Source organism: Schistocerca gregaria, chromosome 7 (assembly GCF_023897955.1).
Source record: "Schistocerca gregaria isolate iqSchGreg1 chromosome 7, iqSchGreg1.2, whole genome shotgun sequence".
NCBI classification, from domain to species: Eukaryota; Metazoa; Arthropoda; class Insecta; order Orthoptera; family Acrididae; genus Schistocerca; species Schistocerca gregaria.
In genome coordinates, this window is record NC_064926.1 from 486,483,636 (window position 1) to 486,500,702 (window position 17,067).

At 45.2% G+C, this 17,067-nt stretch overlaps 1 protein-coding gene and 1 non-coding gene across 2 annotated transcripts in view; both read left to right on the plus strand.

Annotated features, from left to right (window-relative positions):
• Positions 1 to 17,067, plus strand: part of LOC126282145 (cyclic AMP response element-binding protein A-like) — a 633,124-nt gene that overhangs the window by 226,568 nt on the left and 389,489 nt on the right. The gene's annotated exons all lie outside the window — the stretch shown is intronic.
• Positions 12,617 to 12,690, plus strand: Trnas-cga (transfer RNA serine (anticodon CGA)). The gene has a single exon. It is a non-coding gene; the product is annotated as a tRNA-Ser (tRNA).

The following is a 17,067-nucleotide window of genomic DNA, read 5'->3' on the forward strand; positions in this document are numbered from 1 at the left end:
TATCATTTTATTATATTATAACGTGTTATGGTCTACGGTACTTTGGCATTGTAAACAGCTTAAGCTTCTAAGTCAATGCTATTTATGAAACTTACTGGTAGATTAAAACTGTGTGCCGGACCAAGACTCGAACTCGGGACTTTTACCTTTCGCGGGCAAGTTTCGAGTCTCGGCCCGGCACACAGTTTTAATCTGCCAGGAGGTTTCATATCAGCGCACACTCCGCTGCAGAGTAAAATTCTCATTCTGGAATGCCATTTATGTCACATATTTTGAAACTCGCAAGCTCACTCATCAAAACCTACTAGGTACTTCCGGTTGACGTAGCATTATGAAATTTGGCAAGAATCGAGGTTTCATCAGTACCAGTAAAGGAAAAACACCGGTAATTGTTAATTTGTAATTACATAACACGATTTTTTTTGTCTTTTTCCCTTCTGTGTGTTTGTCTGTCCTTCTGTTAAGACTCTTTTTCTCTAGAGCATTTTGGGGTATCAAACTCAAATTTATGTGACATACTATGGTCTATGATCCCTTGACGGCGTAGAAGTTCTAAACTTCTAATGCAATGCAATCAAAGGCTTCGGTCGTTTAAATCTCATATTTTGATACTTGAAAACTCGCTTATCAAAACCTGTAGGGTACTTGCTGTCGATCTAGGATCATGAAATTCGCCAAGAAGAAAGGTTTCACAGGAAAAGCAAAGCAAAAAAATCTGAAACTTGTTAAACTGTAATTATATCACATAAAAATATCTGTTGCCATATGAACGCACGTTGCAGTCATCATCTGTCAAAAGCATGATAGATGAACATTACTGCAAGCAAACATTAAATGTAAGTTGTGGTCATGTTTTAGTAAGTAAATAAAAATGTTTTATTAGATCTTCTCTCTCTGCGTATAAAACTGAAATCTTCTGCTCGTCTTTTTTTTGCAGTGTGGGGCAAATAAAAGTGACCCGGAAAACAAAGTTGCAGGGTACAAAGAAACACAGCCGAGGAAAATAAATGCAGCACTAACCTTATTATAGCAGATGCTGAAAGTGGCCACCATTCATATCTTTTCACTTTCTGTTCCTGGTCAGCAAGCTGCTGTAGACGGATTGAAGCTGGTCTGCTGGAATTGCTGCAGTTTCATACGAAATGTTCTGCTGCAGTTCTGTGGGACTACGAGGTTTGTTGCGATACACCTTGGACATGAAGGCTTCCCACACAAAGTAAACGCACACTGACAGATCAGGTGACCTGGGTGCAAGTTAAACCCGCGACTAGACTAACCTCTCCTAACAACTCTGTCAAGCGGGAAGGTTGTGTAAATTTGCTCCATGGTTCGGGCGGCTCTAAGGGCAGTTGATCCATCCTGTTGTAAGTTACTATAGGCCTTTTCCTCCTCCCTTAATGCTGTCGCAAATGGTTTCAAAATGTTGGTAATGTAACGCGCCGTAGTCAGCGTCTGATGAAAGAAGGTGGGGCCATAATGCGCCGTGCAGACACCGCACACCAAACCCCAACCTTCTGATCTCGCAAAGGTGTGGAAGTTATACGGATTCCTCGCTGCCGAGACCCTGTGATTCTGTGAGTTGACATAACTACTCAGGTGAAATCAAGCTTCATCATACATAAAGAACAGATCTATGTCGAAGCCATTCATTAGTATCCCAGTGAACAACAGCTCAAAAAAATTGGAGGTGCTGAGGAGCATCTGCCTGTTTTAACGCATGCACACACTCGGTAGCGTGACATGTGCAAGTCCAGCTGGAGTGTTGTCCGCATGGTCCACTTGATATCCCGGTCTCATTGATTTCGCAGGACTCTGTAGCATTTTCTGCTGAACTGCATCCACGTTGTCTGCTGTGTGTACCAAACTGAAAATTTCTTGATACCTTAGCACGTGTGCCGCGCAGACCCGCGGCGCCTTGTCGCTGTCCGTGCGTTTCTCCCCGTCGGAGGTTCGAGTCCTCCCTCGGGCATGGGCTTGTGTTCGTCTATAGCGTAGTTTAGTTTTAGATTAAGTAGTGTATGGGCTTCGGGTTCAAAATTTCCTTATCATTTGTCCTTTGAACCGATACATTCTTTTAGTCTTGCATAGCATTGTACCTCGTTAATTAACTCGCCTCTAAAGACGCTAAAGCTGAACAGTCTTATGTGGTCAGTCGGAAGGAGATGAGATAGATCTTTCACTTGTTCGGTGGTCGTGTATACCGGCCAGTTTTCCTGTCGACCGAGTGAGTATTCACCGGGCACAACGTGCAGCGTGGATATAACAGCAGCCAGAAATCCTCCGTGGACCACCTGACCAGAGAGGATGCCTGACAGCGGCAGTCTCAGGAACCCAGAGGTCGCTGTCTGGCCGCTGTCTCTACCGGACAGGGCCCTGCCTCTTCTGGCGAACTGGCTAGCGCCAGAGGTACGGGCTATACACATTTAAATCGGGTACACCAGGAGGGATACAAAATATAATAAATTTATTTAATGTGCTTAGACAGTACAATGGGAAAGAGGCATGATTCATTTTTAGGTGTTTTGTGCGTGTTTTGGGGTCACGAAATTTACACTACTAGCCATTACAATTGCTACACCAAGGAGAATGCAGATGATAAACGGGTATTCATTAGACAAATATATTATGCTAGAACTGACATGTGATTACATTTTCACGCGATTTGGGTGCATATATGCTGAGAAATCAGTACCCAGAACAACCACCTCTGGCCGTAATAACGGCCTTGATACACCTGGAGATTGAGTCAGTGTTTGGATGGCGTTTACAGGTACAGCTGCCATGTAGCTTCAACACGATGCCACAGTTCATCAAGAGTAGTGACTGGCGTATTGTGATGAGCCAGTTGCTCGGGCGCCATTGACCAGACGTTTTCAATTGTTGAGAGATCTGGAGAATGTGCTGGCCAGGGCAGCAGTCGAACATTTTCTGTATCCAGAAAGGCCCGTATAGGACGCGAACCTGCGGTCGTGCATTATCCTGCCGAAATGTAGGGTTTCGCAGGGAATGGAGGGTAGAGCCACGGGTCGTAACACATCTGATATGTAACGTCCACTGTTCAAAGTGCCGTCATTGAGCACAAGAGGTGATCGAGACGTGTAACCAATGGCACCCAGTACCATGACGCCGGGTGATACGACAGTATGGCGATAACGAATACACGCTTCCAACGTGCGTTCACCGCGATGTCGACAAACACGGATGCGACCATCATGATGCTGTAAACAGAACCTGCATTCATCCCAAAAAATGTCGTTTTGCCATTCGTGAACCCAGGTTCATCGTTGAGTACACCATCGCAGGCGCTCCTGTCTGTCATGTAGCGTCAAGGGTAACCGCAGCGATGGTCTTCGAGCTGATAGTCCATGCTGCTGCAAACGTCGTCAAACTGTTCCTGCAGATGGTTGTTGACTTGCAAACGTCGCCATCTGTAGACTCAGGGATCGAGACGTGGCTGCACGATTCGTTACAGCCATGCGGATAAGATGCCTGTCATCTCGACTGCCACTGATACGAGGCCGTTGGGATCTAGCGCGGCGTTGTGTATTAGCCTCCTGAAGCCACCGATTCCATTTTTTGTCATTGGATCTCGACCAACGCGAGCAGCAATGTCGCGATACGATAAACCGGAATCGCGATAGGCTACAATCCGACCTTTATCAAAGTCGGAAACGTGATGTTACGCATTTCTCCTCCTTACACGAGGCATCACAACAACGTTTCACCAGGCAACGCCGGTCAACTGCTGTTTGTGTATGAGAAATCGGTTTGAAGCTTTCCTCATGTCAGCACGTTGTAGGTGTCGCCACCGGCGCCGACCTTGTGTGAATGCTCTGAAAAGCTAATCATTAGCATATCACAGCATCTTCTTCCTGTCAGTTAAATTTCGCGCCTGTAGCACGTCATCTTCGTGGTGTAGCAATTTTAATGGCCGGTAATGTAGTAAGACGAAGGAAGTTACGGTAAGAGTAAGTACATTAAAAAGTCAACAACAATTCATTGATAGTATACAATAAAAATAGGAAGTTACTGATCTGCTGTGTCTACGTAATATGCCTTTATCTGCTTCTAGTCCTTGAAAACCGACAAATTAATACGAATAGCAGAGTTCTTCTATCTCAGTTCTCACCATTTAGCACTGCCTATTCGTAATGCCCAAATACTAGTACGATCCCCGATTACAACATGATTTTTGATCAGAGTTTCAAAAAATTAGAATCGATTGAAGGACTTTTTGAGAAAATCAGCGAACGGTGGACGGGCTAAATTTTCTTTTATTGGCTTATTTAATTTTATTTTTTGATTGTATGTATCCTGAAACTGAGAGGGTAAATTTTCTTTTTCAGTCATTATTCGAATTTTATGTTTATTGCGGGAAATAATTGGCAGGAAAACCAAAAATCGGTTATTTCAGAATCTGGATATTTTGAGCAGTTTTAATATTCGAGTTTAAATGGCGCAAAGACAAAAGATAGAACCGAAAACTGGTTGTTTCAGCGATAACCGCATCTCTAGTGCCAGTTGGACGCGGATTACCGGCAGAAACCCGGTTATTTAAGATTGAGAGCATCCACTCTGCCTCTGATGACTTCGCTGTGGAGCTTCCTTCCTTCCCTCCTCTCCTTACGGACAGGGAGCACTCAGCCGTGCCGCGTGCACCACTCGGGCCTGCCCGGCTAGCTCAGCACAGCGGCACACTCTGACATTGAGCAGAGCAGGGAGTGGGAATACTGCGCTGGTCGCGGAGCCGCTGTGCAGCCTGCAGCCTGCAGCGTGCAGCGCTGGTGGTCCTCGGCGACCCACATACGCTTTTTTGCGGCTGAGTCGCTCCTCTGGTTGGCACGTTCCGCGGGCCGGAAGTGATTACACGAGCAGCCGCGTCACGGTCGCAGCCGAGTGCGGCCGCCGGAAGCGTCGAGCGTCACAGGTCGGCGTGCTCCACTCCAGAGTGCTCCAGCTCCATCCAGGCCCCAGAACCAGAGCGGGCGGCCGCACGTCGCCGTGCAGGAACCAGCTGAGCGGCGGAGCTGCTTCTTCGCCACCCCGCTGTCTTCCGTAGCTCTTACAGTCCCAGGCGATGAAAATGAAAGGAGTCTGTCCCAGCTTCTGGGCCGAGATCTCGAGCCGTTTACACCTACCCAGTATCCGACCTTGTAAGGTGACGGAAATGTTACTTCTTGCAAGGGATCGCTAATCTATTGAATATTGGTAAAGGTGGAGGATATCACAACTGTGATGAAGTGTTACACTGAGTACCTGGCGTTGCCCAGGTATTTATTTATTCCAGTCTTTTGGCCCATCTACTCGTTCTCCTTCCCTTTGCCTATCTCTTCTGCCCTTCTCTCTGGCCATCTCCGTCCCTCCCCTGTCTCTCTCCACCTCCCCCACCCCCACTGTCTATTTCCACCTTTTTCTCTCTCTCTGTCCATCTGCTCCTCCCCTCTCCTTGCCCATCTGCTCCTTTCCCTTCTGTGCATCTCTTCCCCTGAGTCCTTCTCCTCGTGCCTCCGTATCTATTCCTTTTATCTCCTGCTCCCTTTCTCTGTCCTCCTCCTCCTCCGTCGGTCAATCTCCGCCTTCCTCTCTCTCCCTGTCAATCTTCTCCTCCCTTTCCTTTTTATCTTCTCCTCCCCATCACTCTGCTCATCCCCTCCGCCAACCATTCCCAGGCCATTTCCTCCTCCCCAATCTCTCTGTCCATCTCCTTCTCTTTTCTTCCTCTGTCCATCTCCTTGTCCCCCTCTCTCTGTCCTTATCTTTTTCTGTCCATTTCCCCCTCCCCGCACTTCCTCCCTCACATCTCTATTCATGTCCTCCTCCTTCCTCTGTCTTTCCGTGTCCTCCTCTCCCTCTATGTGCGTCCATCTCATCCCCTCCCTTTCTCTCTCTCTACATTGTCACTCCCACTCTATCCGCCCCCGGTAGCTGAGTGGTCAGAGTGACAGAATGTCAATCCTAAGAGGCCAGGTTCGATTCCCGACTTGGTCAGATATTTTCTCCGCTCAGGGACTGGGCGTTGTGGTCTAATTATCATAATTTCATCCCCATCGACGCTCAGGTCGCCGACGTGGCAAGGTCCCGAGTTCGAGTCTCGGTCTGGCACACAGTTTTAATCTGCCAGGAAGTTTCATATCAGCGCACATTCCGCTGCAGAGTGGAAATCTCATTCTATGTATGCGCTATTTGAAATATCTGCCGCTGCTAATAACTTCCGTATTACTTTCGGTGTAGTCTGCGCGGCAGCTAATCGGTGGCTTTTGTAACCACGTTTCCTCCTCATCCGAGTAACCCGGAACGCCGGCGCCCTGGAAGCAATTCGGAGCACTCGGCCGCGTCGGCCCGACTTGCGCAACCCCTGGACCACTTCTGGGTGCGCAAAGCGGGCCTACCGGCAGTTCGATCGGGCGAGCTCGTGAGTGAAAGCCGGCGAAACGCGACCCCGGCCGCGCCGCGCCGCGCTGCGAAATCGCCGCATCCCGCCGCTGGCTAGGGGCCCTCCAGCTCCCCGCGGCCCGCACCGCGCAGCCGCGCATTTACCAGCGCCACCAGGCTGTCCGCCGACACGCAGTGCTGGTGTTCCTGGTCTACATTAACGACGTACGCCACGGTCTGAGTAGCCGTCTTAGATTGCTTCCAGATGATGCCGTCATTTACCGTCTCATACAGTCATCAGATGATCAAAACGACTTGCAAAATGATTTAAATAAGATATCTGTTGTAAGTAGGCTGTTTAGGTTTTTATGATGGTAAAGCCACGTAGCGCTCTGTATGAAAATCACTGTCTGTGCTGTGTGCAGTCTGTGGCTCGTTGAACTCATTGTTGGAATATTCGCTTGTGTAGTGTTGGGCAGTTGGATGTGAACAGGCCATAGCGTTGCGCAGTTGGAGGTGAGCCGCCAGCAATGGTGGATCTGGGGAGAGAGATGGCAGAGTTTTGAGAGCGGACGACCCGGACGTGTGTCCGTCAGAAAAAGGAAATTTGTAAGACTGGATGTCATGAACTGATATATATATATATATATATATATATATATATATATATATATATATATATGACTTTTGAACACTATTAAGGTAAATACATTGTTTGTTCTCCATCAAAATCTTTCATTTGTTAACTATGCCCATCAGTAGTTGGTGCCTTCAGTAGTTAGAATCTTTTATTAAGCTGATAGTATTGGCGCGTGCTGTATTGCAGTAGTTCGAGTAACGAATATTTTTGTGAGCTAAGATTCATGAAAGTTGTAGGTTATTGTTAGTCAGGGCCATTTTTTTAGTAGGGGTTATTGAAAGTCAGATTGCGTTGCGCTAAAAAAAAGTGTGTGTCAGGTTAGTGTTGATCAGAATAAGTAAAGAGAGAAATGTCTGAGTACGTTCAGTTTTGCTCAGCTGTTTGAAAATCTAATAACGTAAGAGGTTTACCAGCACTGTCATTTATAAATTTTTCTAAGGGGATGTTTCACTGTATGGTGCGAAAAGTGACAATTGACCCTCAATAAGGAAAAGTGTGAAGTTATTCACACGAGTACTAAAACAAACCAGCAAAATTTCGATTACGCGATAAGTCACACAAATCTGTAAATTCAACTAAATACTTAGGGATTACAAGTACGAATAACCTAAACTGGAACGATTACATAGATAATATTGTGGGTAGGGCAAACCAAAGACTGCGATTCGTTGGCAGAACACTTAGAAGGTGCAACAGCTCTGCTAAAGAGAGTGCTTACACCACGCTTGTCCGTCCTATTCTGGGGTATTGCTGTGTGGTGTAGGATCCGCATCATGTGGGACTGACTGATGACATCGAAAAAGTACAAAGAAGGGCAGCTCGTTTTGTATTATCGCGAAATAGGGGAGATAGTGTCACAGACAGATACGTGAATTGGAGTGGCAATCATTAAAACAAAGGCGGTTTTCGTTGCGACGGGATCTTCTCATGAAATTCCAATCACTAGTTTTGTCGTCCGATTGCGAAAACATTCCGTTAGCACCAACCTACATAAGGAGAAACGATCATCACGATAAAACAAGATAAATCAGGGCTCGCACATAAAAATTTAAGTGCTCGTTTTTCCCGCGTGCCGTTCGAGAGTGGAACGGTAGAGAGACAGCTTGAAGGTGGTTCATTGAACCCTCTGCCAGGCACTTTATTGTAAATAGCAGAGTAATCACGTAGATGTAAATGTAGGATGTGCACCAGTTTGCACGGGTGTGGAGGAAGATGCCAGTCATCTGGGAGCGATGGTGAGCAATGAGTGTCGTGATGTGAAATACAAAGGACAGTGACGGCGAACAAATGCTTGAGTATATGATGCGCTCCTGACCATTATTATTGAATCCTATTAAAGACGGCATGGAGGAAATGTCAAACTGGTATGAAGTACTGGATACGCAAATGAAAAGTATTTCACCGTAACTCCACAAACTACATTATGCGACTTTTCGGAGGGTGTAACTTGTAATGGAAAAAATATTAAAGGAGAACGTGCTTTCAGGTAGCTTCGAAGTAAATTAACCAAGAAAAGAAACATCAAGGATGAAATCTCGGAGAGAATAGAAAATTGTTCGAAATTTTACTATTGTGTATCGGACGTAATTGCTCATAGAAAATGCAAAATACCTGCCAAAGCAAAGATCCAAATGTACAAGTGATACTGTCCGCCAGTTTTGACCTATGGATCAGAACTTTGGACTTGGACAGAGAAAGATCTGGGGATAGTACAAGCAACGGAGATGCGCTTTATACGACGGATCCTGGGGAAGACGAGAAGGGACAGGATAAGGAATGAAACCATACGAAACAGCCTGGAGACTAAGCCCCTAAAATAACTATAGAGAGTAATAGGCTTACATGATTTGGTCATATTAAAAGAATGGGACCAGAAATACTTCCGAGAAGAGTCGTAGAACGGACAGAATCTGGACAAAGACCGATTGGAAAACCTCGAATAATGTGGAGAAACCAGATGAAGCGCGATGTGAATCGAGGAGGGCTACAATGGGCAGAGATGCTAAATGATAGGCCGTGGGCGAAAAGACAAGCTAGAGTACGATCAGCGGAGACGCGTTCTATACGAGAGATTCTGAGTAAGTTGAGAAGGGACAGGGTAGGGAATGAAACAATTCGAAACAATGTGCAGATCAGGCGTCTTAAATAAATATGAAGGCGTAAATAGTTTGGTCACAGTAAAAGAAAGGGACCATAAATACTTCCTAGAAGAGCCCTATAATGGACAGAATCTGAACGGATACCGATTGGGAGACGACGAACAATGCGGAGGAATTATAGGAAGCATGATGTGAACGGAGGAGGGCTACAGCGGGCGAAGATGCTAAATGATACAATGCGGGAGAAAAGAGAAGCTTGGAAGAAGCTCTGTGAGCGACCTCCATGAGCAGAAACTTTTCAGAGAGGAGAAGTAGATGATGATGATAATGCCTGTATGACGGCTTGAGCTCTGTTGGGGACACATACAATGAGGAGTCTGAATGTCTGTGGAGGAATGGCGCCCATTACTTCTTAAGAAACGAAAGCAGAGAAAGTACTGATGTTGGACGCTCAGGTCTGGAGTTTGCTGGGGACACGTTCAATAAAGTGTATGAATATCTGCGGAAGAGTCGAAGCTCGGTCTTCCTCAAGAGTCGAGAAGGTAAAGACGTTGGACGCTGGGATATGAAGCGGATGTTCTAACGCGTCCCAAATACATTCCACTCCGTTCAGATCAGGACTCTTGGTAGGCCAATCCATTACAGCAATGTTATTGTCCATAAACCGCTCTCTCACAGATAATGCTTTATGACAGGGTGCATTATTATGCTAATACGAGCAATCATCGCCTACGAACTTTCCCTCTACGGTACTCGGTATAAAATACTTTCACATTTAGCTTTTAGTAAGCGCATTAAGGGTATGATAATCTAACCACGAAAAAGAAACCCATACCAAAACGTTATTTTCCCGTACTTCACTGATGGTACTACACATAATGGCCCGTAAGCTCCCCCATTGGATTACCACAGGGCATAGCGTGATTCATCACTTCAAATGAGCCACTGTCCACTTGCATTGCTCTTTACACCATCTTAACTGTTGCTTAGCACTGACCACGGAAATGTGTGGCTGTTCCACCGTTTGACCCCATGCCTTTTAATTTCCTACGCCCAGCCACTGTGCTAGCTGAACTGCTGGTAGCACTTTGGAACTCACGAATCATTACTTACGCTGATTCCATGAGACTTTTTACAACCAAACTCCTCAACGCTCGATGTTCCCTGTACGTCAGTACACGAGGTCTTCCTGGTCTTGGTTTAGGCTGTGGTTGTTCCTTTGCGTTTCCACTTCAGTCACGTCATTCACAATCGACTTGGACAGCTTTATAAGATGTGAGATGTCCCTGCTGGATTTGTTATTCCGGCGACGTCCAGTGATTAGCCCACGTGCGGAGTCGTTGAGCTCTCACGAACGACCCATTCTGCTGTGAACGCTTCTCTGCTGACTGTACAATACTCACCGACTCCTTTTCCTGGCGTGGTCCCATCTCGTGTCACCATAGTGGTCAATTCTGCATCACGCAGACGTGTCAGGATACTTTTGATCACATGTTATACACTTCTGACCATTATAATGGCAACACTGACTTCAGGTGTACTACATGTTTGGATATGCAAGTGATTGGCATTTCAGCACCACAGCACAAACTGGCCATGACATCTTGGTAGATGATTGTTGCAGTGTCTGTGTGTTTATGGGTTGACTTTTCATATGACTTGTCAAGCCAATGGCAGCACGGCATCTCTTGCAATTGTCACAAGTGTATCTGGCTGCTGAGGCAGGAGCAGTGGTAGCACTGCGAAGCTTTTTCTGCCTTAATCTGTCTAACAAGCCTTCATCATGCTTCGACATTCCAGATGACATATCATCACGCCACTCTGGTCTCATGCTGACCCGTGTCTCCCATCTTTTTGTGTTGATTCCAAAGCTCTCCAAATCTCGTTTACAGCAGTCCTTGAACCTCAATACAGGGCGTCCTACAGGTCTTTTGGATATAGAGATTCTGAAATTGTATTTGAATGTTGTTCGTTTGTGATATAATCGCTTTATGCCTCATCGAAGAAGAAGAAGAAACGCCTACCAGCATTAGTCTGAAGTGGAAAACGACAGGATCGGTACCTGTCGAGACGATGGCTTCTCGTTTCGTCATACAAGTGGTGGACACAAATTTGCGCGAACACCTGAAACCGAACACATTACTGTGCCTAATACGGTGTAGGAAACCAGCTGGCATCCGAAACAGCTTCCACTCGTCTCGGAGTGGATAAATGTATATCATGCATGATTTTCAAGGGAATTTTACCTGATTCTTCCTGCAAATGATGGAGGTAGATAGCGATCACGCACTCTTTTCTCCAAAGTACACCAAATAGGTAAAAACGAGGGCTAGAAGAAACCCTTGAGTAACCAAAGAAATATTGAATTTAATTGATGAAAGGAGAAAATATAAAAGTGCAGTAAATGAGGCAGGCAAAAAATAATACAAATATCTCAAAAATGATATTGACAGGCAGTGCAAAATGGCTAAGCATGAATGGCTTGAGGACAAATGTAAAGATGTAGAGGCTTATCTCACTAGGGGTAAGACAGATAATGCTGACAGGAAAATTAAAGATACCTATGGAGAAAGGAGAACCACTTGCATGAATATCAAGAGTTTTGATGGAAACCCAGTTCTAAGCAAAGAAGGGAAAGCAGAAAGGTGGAAGGAGTATATAGAGGGTCTATACAAGTGCGATGTACTTGAGGAAAATATTATGGAACTGGAAGAGGATGTAGATGAAGACGAAATGGGAGATACGATACTGTGTGAAGAGTTTGACAGAGCACTGAAAGACCTGAGTCGAAACGAGGCCCTCGGAATAGATAACATTCTATTAGAACTACTGACAGCCTTGGGAGAGCCAGTCCTGACAAAACTTTACCATCTGTTGAGCAAGATGTATGAGACAGGCGAAATACCATCAAACTTCAAGGAGAATATAATAATTCCAATCCCAAAGAAATCTGGTGTTGACAGATGTAAGAATTCCAGAATGAGATTTTCACTCTGCAGCGGAGTGTGCGCTGATATGAAACTTCCTGGCAGATTAAAACTGTGTGCCCGACCGAGACTCGAACTCGGGACCTTTGCCTTTCGCGGGCAAGTGCTCTACCAACTGAGCTACCGAAGCACGACTCACGTCCGGTACTCACAGCTTTACTTCTGCCAGTATCCGTCTCCTACCTTCCAAACTTTACAGAGTACCGGACGTGAGTCGTGCTTCGGTAGCTCAGTTGGTAGAGCACTTGCCCGCGAAAGGCAAAGGTCCCGAGTTCGAGTCTCGGTCGGGCACACAGTTTTAATCTGCCAGGAAGTTTCATATCAGCGCACACTCCGCTGCAGAGTGAAAATCTCATTCTGGAAACATCCCCCAGGCTGTGGCTAAGCCATGTCTCCGCAATATCCTTTCTTTCAGGAGTGCTAGTTCTGCAAGTTTCGCAGAAGAGCTTCTGTAAAGTTTGGAAGGTAGGAGACGGATACTGGCAGAAGTAAAGCTGTGAGTACCGGACGTGAGTCGTGCTTCGGTAGCTCAGTTGGTAGAGCACTTGCCCGCGAAAGGCAAAGGTCCCGAGTTCGAGTCTCGGTCGATGTAAGAATTACCGAACTATCAGTTTAATAAGTCACAGCTGCAAAATTCTAACGCGAATTCTTTACAGACGAATGAAAAAACTGATAGAAGCCGACCTCGGGGAAGATCAGTTTGAATTCCGTAGAAATGTTGGAACACGTGAGGTAATACTGACCCTACGACTTATGTTAGAAGAAAGATTAAGGAAAGGCAAACCTACGTTTCTAGCATTTGTAGACTTAGAGAAAGCTTTTGATAATGTTGATTGGAATACTCTCTTTCAAATTCTGAAGGTGGCCGGGGTAAAATACAGGGAGCGAAAGGCTATTTACAATTTGTACAGAAACCAGATGACAGTTATAAGAGCCGAGGGGTATGAAAGGGAAGCAGTGATTGGGAATGGAGTGAGACAGGGTTGTAGCCTATCCCCGATGTTATTCAATCTGTATATTGAGCAATCAATAAAGGAAACAAAAGAAAAGTTCGGAGTAGGTATTAAAATCCATGGAGAAGAAATAAAAACTTTGAGGTTCGCCGATGACATTGTAATTCTGTCAGAGACAGCAAAGGACGTGGAAGAGCAGTTGAACGGAATGTACAGTGTCTTGAAAGGAGGGTATTATTTAAGATGAACATCAACAAAAGCAAAACGAGGATAATGGAATGTAGTCGAATTAAGTCGGGTGATTCTGAGGGAATTAGATTAGGAAATGAGACACTTAAAGTAGTAAAGGAGTTTTGCTATTTGGGGAGCAAAATAACTGATAATGGTCGAAGTAGAGAGGATAGAAAATGTAGACTGGCAATGGCAAGGAAAGCGTTTCTGAAGAAGACAAATTTGTTGACATCAAGAATAGATTTAAGTGTCAGGAAGTCGTTTCTGAAAGTATTTGTATGGAGTGCAGCCATGTATGGAAGTGAAACGTGGACGATAAATAGTTTGGACAAGAAGAGAATAGAAGCTTTCGAAATGTGGTGCTACACAACAATGCTGAAGATTAGATGGGTAGACCACGTAACTAATGAGGAGGTATTGAATAGAATTGGAGAGAAGAGAAGCTTGTGGCACAACTTGACTATAAGAAGGAATCGGTTGGTAGGACATGTTCTGAGACATCGAGGGATCACCAATTTAGTATTGGAGGGCAGCGTGGAGGGTAAAATTCGCAGAGGGAGACCAAGAGATGAATACACTAAGCAGATTCAGAAGGATGTAGGCTGCAGTAGGTACTGGGAGATGAAGAAGCTTGTACAGGATCGAGTAGCATGGAGAGCTGCATCAAACCAGTCTCAGGACTGAAGACCACAACAACAACAACACAGCATATATTGAGATATGGTGACTGTGATAGCCAGGTGAATGCGACAGTTCGTCTTCCTGCTCATGAAATCAGTATTGGACTTTTACGAGCTGTGTGAACAGGAGTTCTGTCATCTTGGAATACGACATCCTCATTGTAACATGGAACCGACCAGATCAGCCAAAATAGTCACATAATCATTGACAGTAACGCAGTCTTGCAGAGTAGCCACGTGACACATGGAATACTAAGATACGGTTGCCCAAATCATCGGCGAACTCCCGTCCTGTTTTACTCTACGGACGTAAACTCGCCCCGAAGTTGGATACTGTGTGAAACAAGCCTCATCCGAGCAAATGACTACCTTTGTTTGGTCCATAGTCCAGGATTAATGGCCTCGACACTACGTTTTCTTCTTTCAGAAATTTGCATCACTGAAATTCCTTGGCCGTGTCGCTCGTAGCTCCCTCCGTGTTGTTTTGGTACTGACAGAGTTCGCGAGATCGACATTCATTTCTGCGCTGACTTTTGCAGCTGTAGTCTCCTTATTTTTCATCGCAATTCTTTTCAATATCCGTCTGTTACAACCACTGAACGCATGCTTTCGTCCGAATTGTGACGTAGCATATATTTTCCGCTTTCCCTGTGTGCAGTATAGATCTTCGTTACGGTGCCTCTTGAAAAACCACACACTTTGTCCACCTTGGTTACGGGACCACCTAGCTAGCATATGAGCTGTAACAATACGCCACGTTCGAATGCACTTACCTCCGTCATAATGCACTCGGAACTACACAGAACATTGTTCTGGCCACGACGGATAATTGCAACGCATTGACGTGCGGTTCGTTGTCAGATGCAACAGTACAACCTCCAGGCTTGGCTATCAACTGTGTTTATGTTAAAGCATACATATTTCGCGGTATTTCTATATTTTCGTCTAAACCCTGTATTTCTGCTCACGTCGGTCGCTATCTCGCGAATGACATACTCATATAGAATAGATGCGTTCAGCAGACCGCTCTGAATGCCACAAAGGAGGTCAACAGTCCCAAGCGACTAGCAACGGAGAGGAAAGGCTTATTCTTCCCTTAATGCGGACGTTCGTCCCGCCACGGCACGTCAGAGCTCTTACCCATTGGAAGTATGTGGTTTTTTTTCTTTCCTTTTTGTCCATCATTCAACTATAAAACTATGTATGTATACAGACAGACAATCTTGTTTTAAAGGAGTGTCTTTGAAAAGAATGTTAAGACAGACAGTTGGTTACGTCCTGTAAAATATGTTGTAATGAAATCGACTCATCCTCCAGGAGGATCAGTCGATTTCATTAGAACATATTTTCCAAGACGTAACCAACTGTCTGTCTTAACATTCTTTTCAAAAAGATTCCTTTAAAAAAACATTGGCTGTTTGTAAGGCCTTTACCACTACTTTTAATAGGGGTGAAAGCCTTCGAACGCGCCGTAGAAGAAAATAAAAGTGACTAAAAGAGACAATAGTCTCATTTGTATATAATAAACAGCCACCGTTCCGAAATCACAGTTCAAATGGAACGACATATAGTTACCTTTCAGCAGAATTGCAATAACTTTTAAAACCTACCAAGGGCACTATTATGTTTACTGTAGACGAGCTATTTTCGCCAGACCTGATATACGGAAGACCTTGATTCAAATGACGATCATTTTACTAGGAACTGGAAAAAATGAATTGGCTTTACTTTGGATGCCATTGCAGGCGAGGATGCAGGAAGATGTGTGAAACTGTGTGTGATCTGATATTTCGCAGCTGTTGACGGGCCCGCTGGCCCGGTAAGCTGCGTTTCGCTTGCTCTCTTGTTTCAAGGCTGTGTCAGCGACTATCAATGCGATCCGCTTCTGCTGGCGTCGGCAGGCAGTGTGCGTTCGCGCTGTTGGAGTCAACTCCACTTCCACGCCTTAAGGAAAGAGTGCGATAGGAAATAAATATGGTTAACTCTGCGTCTTTTTGAGCATGGTAGATAAGGTCGCGGAGAGGACCTCAAATTTCTCTAGTGCGCCGTTTAGTGACCACGGCCCTTTCTCATCCTGAGTATTGGTGACGTATGTCGGTGGGCGCGGAAGTTGTGTTCCAAAATCTATGCTTTAGTGGGAATGGACCGACAGCCTGAAAGAGCAGATTTCAAAGCTCCCGCTTGGACATGCAAATTAAAGTTTTCCGTAATTTCTCGAAATATTTAAAGGCAAATGCTAGGGTGGTTGCTTTAAAAACGTGTCGACCGATTTCCTTCCCTATCTTTCTCCAGTACGACATCTTGCGCCGACTGTAATCACTTCGTTGTCGACTCGTTATCTGTTGTTTTCATCTAAATACCAGCGAAATGGGAATGAGGCAGAAGGGAAATATGTGGAAGATGTGGAAGGGAGTGGGGGATGGAATGATGAACAGTTCAGCACATGCAAAACAACCAAGGAAAACCCCCGAAAACCTTGGTCGGAACCAAGTCATTGGAGCATCTTTTAAATTGTTCCTGAGACAGTATGTCCTACCCAAATACACGAAAAAATTTCATTCTCTGGTGGGTAGCCATCCAATACAAATTTTCTGGAAAATAACGTTGTTTCACAGTTGACTGTTTTTAAAACACTTAAGATGATTTAGGAAAAGCGGGGACACCAGCTCCAGACTGAAGAAAAACCCCTTCCTCTCGCATCCAGACACTGGCCCAGGCAATTACAAGCGAACTGGGCTAGCGCCATGGACGACCTGGAAATGACATGTTACAAGCAAGCAATGTGTTTCTGTAATGGAGTGATTAATATTTTACCCAGTGAGCTTAGAAGAGTTAGGTTGCAGTACCACTGCAGTACTACGTACAGAGATGAAGGTCACTTGAAATAGCAGCATAAACTACATTTTAAAAAAATGGCGCAATCTGCACCCTAGAACAATTTTCTGGAAACGCTATTAGTCTGAGACCATGAACGGGTTGGTTTAACCGGTAATCGGACATAATCTCGTACTGGCGAACACTACAAAGCTTTGAAATTGCTAAGTATGTGTGCTAAATGTATATATGCCCTAACCACCCCACTCTTTCCCTCTCTGCCTGTCTTGT